The sequence below is a fragment of the Meles meles genome, chromosome Y (assembly GCF_922984935.1).
Source record: "Meles meles chromosome Y, mMelMel3.1 paternal haplotype, whole genome shotgun sequence".
Taxonomy (NCBI): Eukaryota; Metazoa; Chordata; class Mammalia; order Carnivora; family Mustelidae; genus Meles; species Meles meles.
Window position 1 is genome coordinate 1,215,370 of NC_060088.1, and position 12,407 is coordinate 1,227,776.

Below are 12,407 nucleotides of genomic sequence, written 5' to 3' on the forward strand. Positions count from 1 at the left end.
TGAGCCTCACAAGTAGGTGTTGAACGGGGGATAATGACATCAAACTGTGCAGAGATAAAAAATGCAAGTGTCACATGGAACCAGATAGCATTACTGACATGCACGTGTGTGTAGTGAAGGTTTGGGGACTATTAAAACACGGTTTTAGCGTCCTCTCTTGGGGATGCCACACTTGAGTTGTGGCGAGAAGAACCCGCAGTCATTCTCAAGTCAGAAACCGATTTCTGAATGGTGTATGTTTTGCCTTGGTGTGCCCAGCTTTGTCTCCAGCCCCACTGATTAGTGAATGCTCAGGCCCGCTGTTCCCAGGAGATATGAGACCTCCCGTTCTCTGCCTATTACAAGAGCTCAGACCCCAGGAAGCAGGTGCCCCTGCACAATGGGACATGGGGTAGTCCCGCAGTTGGTCAAATGAGCCCCGTACCCTCTACGTGGGCACTACATCTCATGGGCTCCAGGTTATGGCCAACAACACAGTAGGACCCCCCCCCCCCACAACACACACACAGTATTCCATGCTATGAATGTAGCTCACGTTCCTTATCTGTCCCTCCGTAGATGGGCAGCCGCATGTGATTTGGAAGCTCAAACCTCTGGGCACGGAGGTCTACTAAGAGCTCCAACTCTTGTCATGCACCAAATTGATGGTGGTGTGAGCAGAGATGGCTCTTTGCAGAGTACAGGGCCAGATAATTAGTGCTGATGAGAGCATTCCAACACTCTAGAGGAACATCATGTTGCCACTGGGTCAAAGCTCTGATCTGTGTCTTCTGTCCTTGTGCCATAAGCCAACCACCCTGACATCCCAGATTCACCTTCACCAGGCTGTACGTGCTCTGACCCTGCACTGGCTGTCCCAGGGCTGGTTCTATTTCTAGCTCCCGGGCAGGAGGGTGACTGGTGTCTGGCGGTGTCCATCTGGCGGGCCCCTATCTGCCTTTGGGCACAGCTTGGCCCTTCTCCTGACTCCCCAAGCATAAAAATAGTCACCGGATGAACTCACCGGGTGACAAACACATGAGCCATGTGTTCCTCCTGGAATCTTAGAGACGCCTGGGCTAGCCCAAGACACAGCAGTTGGTGGCTGGCAGAGACCGACTCCTATCCACTCACGGCTTACGTAACTCCCAAACTCAGGGCACTGACAGGGGGCACAAGCAACGTAAGCCCCAGCCCCATGCGGCAACCCACTCCTCACATTGCCAGTGGAACCACATGGCTCTGTTCTTCTCACTAGTCCTTTGGAAGCCATATTGGGCTTCTCCCACCATCTTGTAAGTAAAAAAAAAAAAAATCGGTGATTTGGGGATATAAAAACATAAGGAGGTTCTTGAAAAAGCGGGTACCAGCACACCAAGTGAGGACGACCTTCAGAAGATGCAAACGTTCACTCTTAAAGGACTACATTTGAAAACACGATCCAGCCAACGACAGAGGCAACGCCCCAAATGGCATCCCAAGCCCCAGCTCATAAAGCAAAGACAGACCCACAACCCATTCTGTTCAACCATTTTCCAAACTGACTTCTGGCTTCTTGAAGCGTTGTCATTCTGGAATGTCAACGGGGCAGTCTGTCACCTGCCTACGTTGCTCCCACCATTAGGACTGTGGGCTTTCCATGTTCCTGGGTCAAGTGGACTCAGCTGACCTGTCCGGGTATGTTGACACCCTTCACAGATAGTCCCTTTGGCCTTTTTTCCCTACTCAGTCCTTCTTCCTTCCCTAGACAGATGCTTCCATTCTTAGGGTCTTGACTATTGTGTTCCAACACCCAAAACTCCATCCTGGATGTGGGTGTCCCTCTTGAGCTGGAGAAAAGCTCACCATCCAACTGTTGGACCAAGAACCATGGAATTCATCCTGGGTACCATCTGGTCTACCCTCCATGTTCCCATGGCAAGGGCTACAGAGACCCTCCTCTCTCTCTGGGACACCAGTGCCTTGGGTCAGATCTGGTCCTCCTTGGCCACCACTTTTATACGGACCTTCTTAAATCTTCTCCCTACTTCTGTGTTGAGCTCTCTGATAAGCTGATAATGACTCTCAAACTTATAGCCACAGCCCAGGATCATAAATCCATCAATCAACTCCCAGGACCCTGCATTGCTAAGTCCCTTTGGTAGGGATGTAACGCCCCAAGGCATCTCCCTGCATCAAATAGAGTTCTACTTTCTAGAGCTAAGGAGTCCACCCATGTTGCAGGGTCATATGCAAAATGGTGGAGTCTGTCTCCAGCTGGACCATAATCTTCCTGTGGATCCTCATTGCTGGTGGTCGCTCATGGATCTGCCCACCTAAGGACTGCCTCTTCATTCTTGCTTCACCCCGGGAGCTGCTTCTTTCCATCCACCCACTCTCGTTGTAGGCTCTGGGATAGCTGTTGATGAGGACACCCCATACTCCCAGTGCCAACCCAAGACCAGGTGTGGGACCCAAACTAGATAATACAAACACTTCCTTGGGATGGCCCAAGTCCAAATGAGAAAAACACGGTCTGTCAGCATTGGAGACAGAACGAGGGAAGGAGAGCAGAAGAGAAGCCCATCTGGGAGAATCAAGCTCATCCATAGAAAAAGTAGACGTTGAAGGTTGGAAACGGGTTTCCTAGAGCTGCCTGAAAGCCCATCCTGGTCTCCGAAGGAGAAGTGAATGTGAAGTGTGGTGTAGAATGGATTTAGAAGCAAAAGCACCTGCCTTATGGCTTAGACTGGTTGCAGCTGGGGTCAGCCCTTTGCAACCATGGGCCATTCACACACTCAGTCTGGATGTATGGGTTTTTACCCACTTTCTCTTTCTAAAAAAAAAAAAAAAAAGGAAAGAAAGAAAGAAAAGAAAAAAGGAAAAAAAAAAAAAGAATAGCAGCTCAAAGGTATGTCAGACATAGGAAGGAATTGCCAGACAGAAGAAAGAGGTCGATGCAGATAATGCATGGGAAGAAACAGGATCAAAAGTCGAGGGGGCAGTGGAACCTTCATCCCATGGCCAGTTGTCACCTACAGAGACACGCTGATGTGGAAAAAAGTAAAAAGGCCCTCAAAAAAACTAGAAATGGAACCGTCATATCATCACGTCTGGGTGTTTCCCCAAAGGGTGGAAATCAGGATCTCAAAGAGATGTCTGGCCCGTGTTCATTGGAGCGTTAGTCGCAACAGCGAAGAGGTAGAAACTACCTGAACGTTCACTGATGGGTGGATGGAGGGAAAAAACGTGGTGTACACGCACAGTGCAGTATTATTCAGCCTCAAAAAGGAGGGAAATTGAATCATATCGGCCACAGGGATGAACAAGGAGGACCCTATGCTAAGTCCAAAAGTCGTTCATGGAAGGACAAATATTGCCTGATTCCACTTACGTGTTCTCTATAAAATAGTCAAACTCACAGACAGTAGGAGGGTATGGCCAGGGGCTGAGGGAAGGGCGTGTGGGGAGATGTTGGTCAAAGGGGACAGAGTTGGTCAGTCATTCGGGATGACATCGTCCTACATGCGTGCTCGGAAACACCATGTCTGTAGCTAACAGGATAGTATTCCACACTAAAAATGTGTCAAGAGGGTATGTCTTATGTTAACCGTCCTTACTACAACTAAATGCCATTTTTCAAAAAAGAAATTGAAGAAGTTTTTATGCCCTAATACATGAGTGAATTCAAAATGAGATTGATTAACTTTTCACATCTGCTCTGCTGAGTAGGTAAGAATATGTGTAATTAGCGTGTTAAGCATTTGAATATAAATTACCGCTCAGAAGACATGCATTGATAGCTTTGTCTCTGGACGTGGAGGCTGCTCGTTGACCACCAGAGACCTTCTGATTCGGGGGGCAACGCAGGTCACCCTGTTGGGTGACAGATGGAAACGGAAATACCATTCGGCGGAAGGTTCATGTCATGAACCTCACAGAATGCCACAGACTGCATGTCTGGTCTTTGGATGAACCTTGGGGACCAGCCTTGAGTCCCTGACCCCTGGAGAGGCAGCTACGGGCTCCCTGGCCTCCGATGCCAGAGACACTGCCCATCAGACCAAGAGCCCACGTACTTTGGGGCTCAGCAAGGGGAGGCAAATGGCACCCCCACTTCTCATCCAAGATGCTACCAGTCAACGGCCTTGAGCATCCAGGGTTGAGGCTGCTTAGCGAGATCAGTTAACAAGGCCAAGGTGTTCTGCACCTGCTCCGTCCTCTGCCCTCTGTCTCCTGGGCCACATGGGACACCTGCTCTTACACAAACACTTGTGCATGTGGGTCCCCTAGAAGCCCTAGCGGGAGACCATGAACCCGAGCTAAAATGAACATCAAGAGACTCTGTCCATCCTGCGCTACGGCCCCTCGGAACAATTTGTGGCTTAACCTACAGCCCCTGGAGGATTTTACTAGTTGCCAAGCACATTTAGATATGGCCTTAAGAAAAACAGGTATTGGCAACAGGTCTTTGGGGAGAAGGACGATATACGACCGTGAAGATGAGCAGCTGGGGATGCCCGGCTCGCTCAGGGCGGAACGCCGCCCCTTCACAGAAGCGGGGCAGCCGGGAACGCCCGGCCCGCCCAGGGAGGAACGCCGCCTGCTTCAAGGAAGCTGAGCACCCGGGAACGCCCGGTCAGCTCAGGGTGGGACGAAATACCATCTGCTTCCCTTTTCCATTGCGCTCCTTTCTCTTCCCAGAAGCCCCCCTTGTCTTTTAGATGGGTCCTTTGAGTGTGCTTGGTTAACTATAAACTTTATCCTCCTCCTTGCTTGTTGTCCACGAGACATGTGACGAGCGTTTGACCTTCATCGATCCTTCTGTTGGCTCTTGTTTCCATCTAATAAACGTGAGACAGTGGAGTTGTTCGAGGCCGCAGTCTTTTCGACTGTTGCCCCCTGCTCCCAATCTCTTGAAGCTGACTTGTTTGTGCCTAATTCTTCTCCCGTCGTCGTGGACTGGAAGCGGCAAACCTGGTTTGCCATTTCTTGCCTGCAGATTGGGAAGCTCCCATTACTCCTTCCAGGACCGCCGATCCCTAAATGAGGCCATGCCTCTGGAGAAAAACAGACGGTATCATGAGGTGTTCGGCACAAACGTGCCTGGTTTCGGGAACACCAGGAAGCGAGGGAACTGGGTAATGTCTGCTTCCGCCACGGAGATCGTGGGAACGAGTCACAGAAACATCCGTGGCAAGGAAGCAGATTATACTTAAAATAAAACTCCGACAAGACCGTCTGCAAAGCCATGAGCTGTCTTGAGATGCTCCATCGACTGCGGCGTCAAAACACCTTCCTACCCGTGGGGCGGCGGCCCCAGACACTCGGGGCTGAGTCACCCTTTTGCAGCTGCCTTGCACCCTGCAGGATCGGTCAGATCCCTGGGTCTGTGACACGCAGGATCCTCCCAGGACGCTGTAAATCATCTCCCAGCATTGCGTGCGGACACCGCTCTGGAAGGCTGCTTCCGGGCTGCCTTGTGGGAACTCACTGGGGTGGAAATTCTCCGGGCTGAGGGAAGCTCCTATTTTGGCGTCTCTGCGAGAGTCAGAAGGGGCCTGGCAGGTTTTCCTCGGGTCGCTCCAGGCACAAAGTCAGTAAAAACAAGCAGAGACAGGGCCAGCACGGGGATTGAGAACAGCTTTCGCAACAGAGCCCTAACACTTCAATCCCTCCTACTAGGCATTCAGTCACCTGAAGCAGTTAAATCTTAGGGAAATTCAAGGTTGAGGGTCCATCTTCCAACCCCCGAAGGCCGAGGTATGCCCAAAAGACCACAGGAGTATATTCAGGGTCCACAGGGAACCCAAAGGGGCCCGGAGAACTCCGATGCTGGTCTCGTTGATAACCAAGCGGAGTTGCACAGATGAAAAGCCTGGGGGATTTAAGACACGTTCATCAACCTAGTGAGACACTAAGCCCCACTTATTCACAAAGCCTGCAAAATAATTTTAGGACAAGGATTCCCTCACATATTACTCGTCTCCTGGAGTCATACCTCAATGAGTTGCAAAATAAACACACTACTATTTCACAGGGAGATTAGTCATCCCGTTTGTCAATTGTCTTAAAAACAAATAGCCTTTCCTGGTCCCCAACACGCAGAGACACACACATACACACAATCCTGTTAGGAGGAAGATGCATCCAGGTGGGAGAGAGACCAGCGTAGGGGACAGGAAGGAGGGCAGGAGTCCTCTTGGGAGTCTCTGTTCTGCCTTCTGTGTGTGACCCTAGCAAGATGATGCTAGCAGAGGACGGGGGACACAGGGCCACAGCCATACGGGGGTTGTTGACTCAGTGATGAGGATGAGGATGAATGATGTGGCCTGGAAGGCAATGCTGTGCGGTGAAAATGACCCGACATCATCGCATGTCTGCGTACTGTAGCCTGGTGCCATTGGTAGACAAACATCCACTCTGGCCTGCCATCATCAATGGCTGTCTGTCCACTCTAGACTAGCCTTCCCAGTGGAGGAAGCCATTAGACACCTCTCTACTGTTACTGGCCACCATCACTGGATGGCCCAACCCACCCACACCCTTCAGGGGCAAAGAGAACATGTTTAAAACCACAAATGTTGGGTGAGCCTGCTGGTGGGTGTTAAGGAGGGCACGTATTGCAGGGAACACTGTGATTGATGCATAAACAATGAATCTCACGACATAATAAAATAAAGTTTAAATTAAAAAAAAATGAAAACACGAAAGGAGGAAACAGAATGCACTATGTAAGTACGTGGTCACAACAGGTGCCGTGAAAGTCCCACCACTACATTAGACACTGATGAGGAATGTCAACGCAAGGGGAAGTCTGCAGAAGGTGGGAGAGAACAGAGCGAGCTTGAAGGACCATTCCTTTACCATCTCAATGACAGCAGGAGATGAAGGGGTTAGGTAACGAGATTGAAGGTCCTGGTGGTTCTCACAGGAGAGGTTATGGTACCATGTTCTGGAGAACCCGGGAGAAAACCAGACAGAACAAAGGGGCAAAATCAAGACTGCTGAGAATTGAGGCCATGATGTGGAGAGAAGGCTTCACACAGAACGCGGCAGAAAATGGCAACGGGATAAACCAACAGAGGGGGAGCGGAGACACAGAGACAAGGCAGACAGCAGCGACTCAACACAATGGCGGTCAGTACCTCAGAAGAAAGGAACTGAGGAAAAGAGAAAGGAGAGTCTATTCAAAGGTCTGTGCAAAGAAAGACCCAAATCCACAAGGGGAGGAGTAATCATGAGCCACGTAAATTGTTTCTAACTGCCCATATGGCCAGCGACCACATCCTCTATGGGGGTTGATCTAACATACTGGACAATCCTGAGGGCGTCCAGGACACAAAGGGCAGGACGCCAAAGACAACAGCAAATAAAGTTGGGAGGCCTCTTCCCCAACGTTAAATTTCACTAAAGAGCAGAGAAACAACCACAGAGGCTTGACAGAATGTCAAGACATTCTTGTCTTGAGAATGACAGAAGGTGTGAACACATCCTTGTAGACCCAAGGGACTAAATCCTTCTGGTGGGAAATCGAGATACTGTCCACTACTTCAGGCATCAGGGAAACGAAAACTGGTCATTTCTTGTTTCCCGTGAAACGTGCTCAGACACTCCCGTCAGCACTAAGTTATGTTCAAATCAAGAACTTATCTTTGGGTGATGATGGGTGGTCCACCTCAAACCAGGGATTCATGAAACAAGGGGTTACTAAGCAATTGTGGACCAAATCTACTACCTGGGGGAGAGCAATGCAAGGGCAACCAGGATACCTCTTGAGAAAGGAACATCATTGCTAAACTAGCTTTATTTGTTAAAACTATCAGAACCCTAGAGAAGTTCTTGAAAACATGAACGAGTTTGGTGGAATTGTGTACTTAGGGACTTCCTGTATCTTCAAAGGGCAGAGCCCGTAGTCATGGTTCAACTCTTGAAGATGGTCAATTGAGAAATGTAGCTTAGGAGAACTTTGATTGAGGTTATAACAGTTTCAACTAATAGCATGAAAATTACCAGGTAGTTGGGGTGATGACCTATGGGGGCTCCATGGGAACAAAACACATACATACCATAAAACTCAGGAAAGGAGAAAATCACATAGATACACGTGCCCACACACATACAAATAGAAAATATTAAACAAGAGGACAGAATACTCACAAACGCATATTTTTTAGAACTGATTGGGATAAACATGCCTAGTCAAGGGAAGATTGACCTTATCTCCTGGGCTGAAAGCAACAAGTAAATATGCAGTCCATCGAAAAAAGGAGAAAAACATGAAGGAGTGATTTGTGTTGAACATAAAAGGGGATTACAGCTGAATATAAACTAAAAGAAATCCAGGATCAAAATATGATTTTCAGAAAAAAGAAATTCAGGGCAAAAAACAATGAAACAAACAAACAAAAACAACTAGAAATTTAATGGTGATAAAGGACAGACTCTGCCATGAAGGTGTGATGACCCTGGGCATCGCCATTCACCCCAATGGTTGCTGAAGAGTTTATAAACCAGGGGGCTGAGATGGCCAGGTTCTCACTGAGTCAGGTGAGAATGTCCTACTTGGTTACTGTCCCAAAAGCCACTAGTGGATGTGGACAAATCCTTCCTGTTCTTTGAATGCCAAAAACTTAATACTCTGCCCCCTGACTGCAAAACATAGATACTTGACGATAGAATGACTAAAGACCAAATGAGTATCTCCAGGAATCTATCAGGAGTACCACAGGTCTCATGCCACATTCAAGGGAAGGAGGGAGGTGGAATTTGGGGACAGGCAAGAAGTGGGTCCCCACTGTCCTCATGTGTCGTGAATATGAACACAACAACAGCCCTGACCAGTAGTTTCTGCCCCATGCCGGTTATGGTGATGGATTTACTTAGAGAAAATGCAAGACTTACAGAGGGAACACTTCCCGTGCACATTTTAAGAGAACGTTTTAAAAGACCCCTCGTAATACTCACGATGATAACTGTAGCAGCTGGTGCTCCATATGCATTATACAAACTACTATTATCACTTACGGCGGATTTATAGAGATGCTAATCTGCGGTTTATGGCGATATTTACAGTCGCTTCCATGTTCATGGAGTTACAGATTGAATTTTTAATGAGGGATGATAAAATGCCCAACTATCAAGACGGGTGAATGGGCAACTGACGTTGAGTCAATTTACCCCAGATGAGGTGCCCTCTGGGAGCACAGCAAGCTCAACCCCTCTTCCTGGTTTCTTCCCATCCCATCCCTAAAAAGAACGGAGCATGATTCCAGAACAACAAAGCCGAGCCGGATAAGTACTTTCGATTGACAGGCTGATGAGAGGCACTTTCGACGGAAGAGCCAGAAAATGCAAAATCTAATAAAAATGCTGGAGATGTTCACCCGGTGGCAAAGCATTTAATTTTCTTTCCTTCAAAAATTAATTACAGAGGGTGGCTGCATTTCTGTGAATTCAAAGCTTCTAATTTTTCCTTCAATTAGTGCTTAATTTTCTTCCCTAGGAGCAATGCCGGGACCATAATATGTACTTCAGTTAATGATGCTTACTGGGACCACCTACCAAAAAAAAAAGATGGGATTACATGAACCATGACAACAGATCTTGCAAGTATATCCTTGACTTCGTTGGCAAGTAGCTTAAAATCAACACTCTGATGTTGTAATACCATCAGAAGAAATTTCAAACTTCATCGCCACGTTTGAAGGAGGGAAGGCTGCGGGTGGGTGGAAGCATCTACAGAAGGAAAAACGTCCAAGACACTGTGGACAGGCTGGTGTCAACGTTGCGGCTGTTGGTGTGGATACTGTTTAATAGACTTTCCTTGGGATCACTCACTTTCAGGGCTGTGGTTCGGGGGCACGGATGGTACAGCTCATCTTCTTCTTATGGATTGTCATGCCCACGCAACTATGGAAGGCTACCAGGGAGGAACCTATCCATCTGTAACACTGGTGTCGTGCTCTGCCTCTAGGACATAGGAGGACACAGGACCAATGACACAGACAACGTCCAACCACACGTGCTCCGATCTCAGAGTCTCTCCCCTCACTTGTTGATATCATGCTATTTTTATCCCCATTCTATGGACAAGAACAAATCTGCACAGAATTTGGAGGAGGGCAGAGAGGAAGCTCAGCCACTCATGTCCTTACTCATGCAATCAGGACCCCAGATATGAGGATATTCCCAATGCACACGGGGTTGTGCATGAAAAGTCCTCACCACGTGACTGGCCCAAGTTCCAAGACACGGGGGCGGGGGGTGGTGTCTGATTTGATGGGAAGCATAAGTTCTCGGTGGGATCGAGAGGTCCCGCCTCTATCTAGAAATAAATTGTCATACATGATACCTGCAGGTAGAAATTTTCCCCAGGGCACTGGACTGGAGCCCCCTTCCCAGGGCCTCAGGACGCATTCAAGTCTTGAGTCCAAGCCACTCAGTTCCATGGTGGCCATGCTCCCAAGAACTGGACTCGGTATCAGAGGTTCTCAAATGGGGACCATTCTGCTATCGCCTTTCCCCTAAGAACAGGTGGCAGGTCTGGAGACATTTTTGGTTGTCACAGCTGGGGAAGGGAGAATGCACTAAATGACATCCATTATGCAGGGGCAGATCGATGCTCAGTATCCTACGAGGTACGGGACAGATCCTGTGTCAGACTTATCTAGCCCCAAACGTCAGTAAAGCCAACAATGAGAAACTGATTTAGGATAGAGATTCTGACTATATTCTTTCCTTCCATCTATATATCTCTATATCTATCTATCTATCATCTATCTATTATCTATCTACCTCAATCCATCCATCTATTCCTACATCTATCTATCATCTATCTCTATCCATCCATCCATACATCCATCCATTCCTACATCTATCATCTATGTATCAATCATCTATGTATCTTTGTATGTATCCATCCATCTAGCATCTAGCATCTCTAATCATCCACCCATGTGTCCATCTGTCCATCCATCCATGTGTCCATCTGTTATCTATCATCTATCTATTTATATCATTCGATCATCTATCGATCCATTCATCTATCTTTATCTTCCTATCATCTATGTATCTATCTATCTATCATCTCCATCCATCCGTCCATCCGTCTGTCTGTCCATCCAACCATCCATCTACCATATGTGCATATCTATCTATCTATCATCTATCTATCATCTATCTATTATCTATCTACCTCTATCCATCTGTCTATTCCTACATCTATCTCATCTATCTCTATCCATCCATCCCTACATCTATCATCTATGTATCAATCATCTATGTATCTTTGTATGTATCCATCCATCTAGCATCTAGCATCTCTACTCATCCATCCATCTGTCCATCCACCCATGTGTCCATCTGTTATCTATCATCTATCTATTTATATCATTCTATCATCTATCTATCCATTCATCTATCTTTATCTTCCTATCATCTATGTATGTATCTATCTATCTATCATCTCCATCCATCCGTCCATCCGTCTGTCTGTCCATCCAACCATCCATTTACCATATGTGCATCTCTATCTATAATCTATCATCTATCTATCTATCAATCATCTATCTATCTATCTATCTACCTAATATCATTCTAAAGGGGGAGAAATTTTGCCCTCCTGAGGACATCTGTCAAAATCTGGAGACATTTTTTTTTTTTTGTCTATCATGTCTTGGAGGGAGGACGGGCTCCTGGCTTGTGGTGGTGGAGACCAGAGACACTGCTCAACACCCTACAGTGCTCAGGATACCCCGCATTAGAGAGCTCTGTAGCCCCAAATGTCAGTAGTGCTGATGTCGAGAGACATTGGTTTACAAATACTAACATGAATAAAATATTCCTATTTTCCAAACATGTTCTGTGGATACTACAGAATCCAGAAATATGTTTTACAAAGCAAACGATGAATTGCTGTATCTTTGGATCAAGCTTTCAGTCAGCTATAGAAATGTGTTAACCTTCCAGAATATTCCTCTGTCAGTAAACATCTGAAATACACTTTGATCATGAGGATAGTAGTCTGTAAAAGGCACTTTGAAAGCAATAGAAACTTCAGGTCAATGTTCCCCTATGATCTTCAAAGTCACCCTGTGGGTTCACAGATGGGGAAACTGAGGCATGTGACTTGGCCCCAGTTCCTACATGAGTGAGTGGAAAAGCGAGGCTCAGATCGGGCCCTCATCACCACAACTCAGAGCAGATTGTACGTGTCAGGAGTCAGGAGGACATGTCCTGAAATGAAAGTGTGAGGGTGTCCAGGATTCTGGAACATTTGTTCCTTCCAGGAAGCAACCAAGGAAGTAGGAAGGCAAAAGAAGTGACAGGAGAGGTTTCAGGAAACCCTCTTCCACCCAACATGTGTTGCCCCCGACACATCCTACTGAAAACAGGTCTTGTTCATGTCCTTCTGGAAGCTTCTCCGCTGAGTGACCAACACCCACCAT

At 47.3% G+C, this 12,407-nt stretch overlaps 1 protein-coding gene across 1 annotated transcript in view; it reads right to left on the reverse strand.

Annotated features, from left to right (window-relative positions):
- LOC123935871 (dehydrogenase/reductase SDR family member on chromosome X-like) overlaps positions 1-12,407 on the reverse strand; it is a 116,250-nt gene that overhangs the window by 55,133 nt on the left and 48,710 nt on the right. The gene's annotated exons all lie outside the window — the stretch shown is intronic.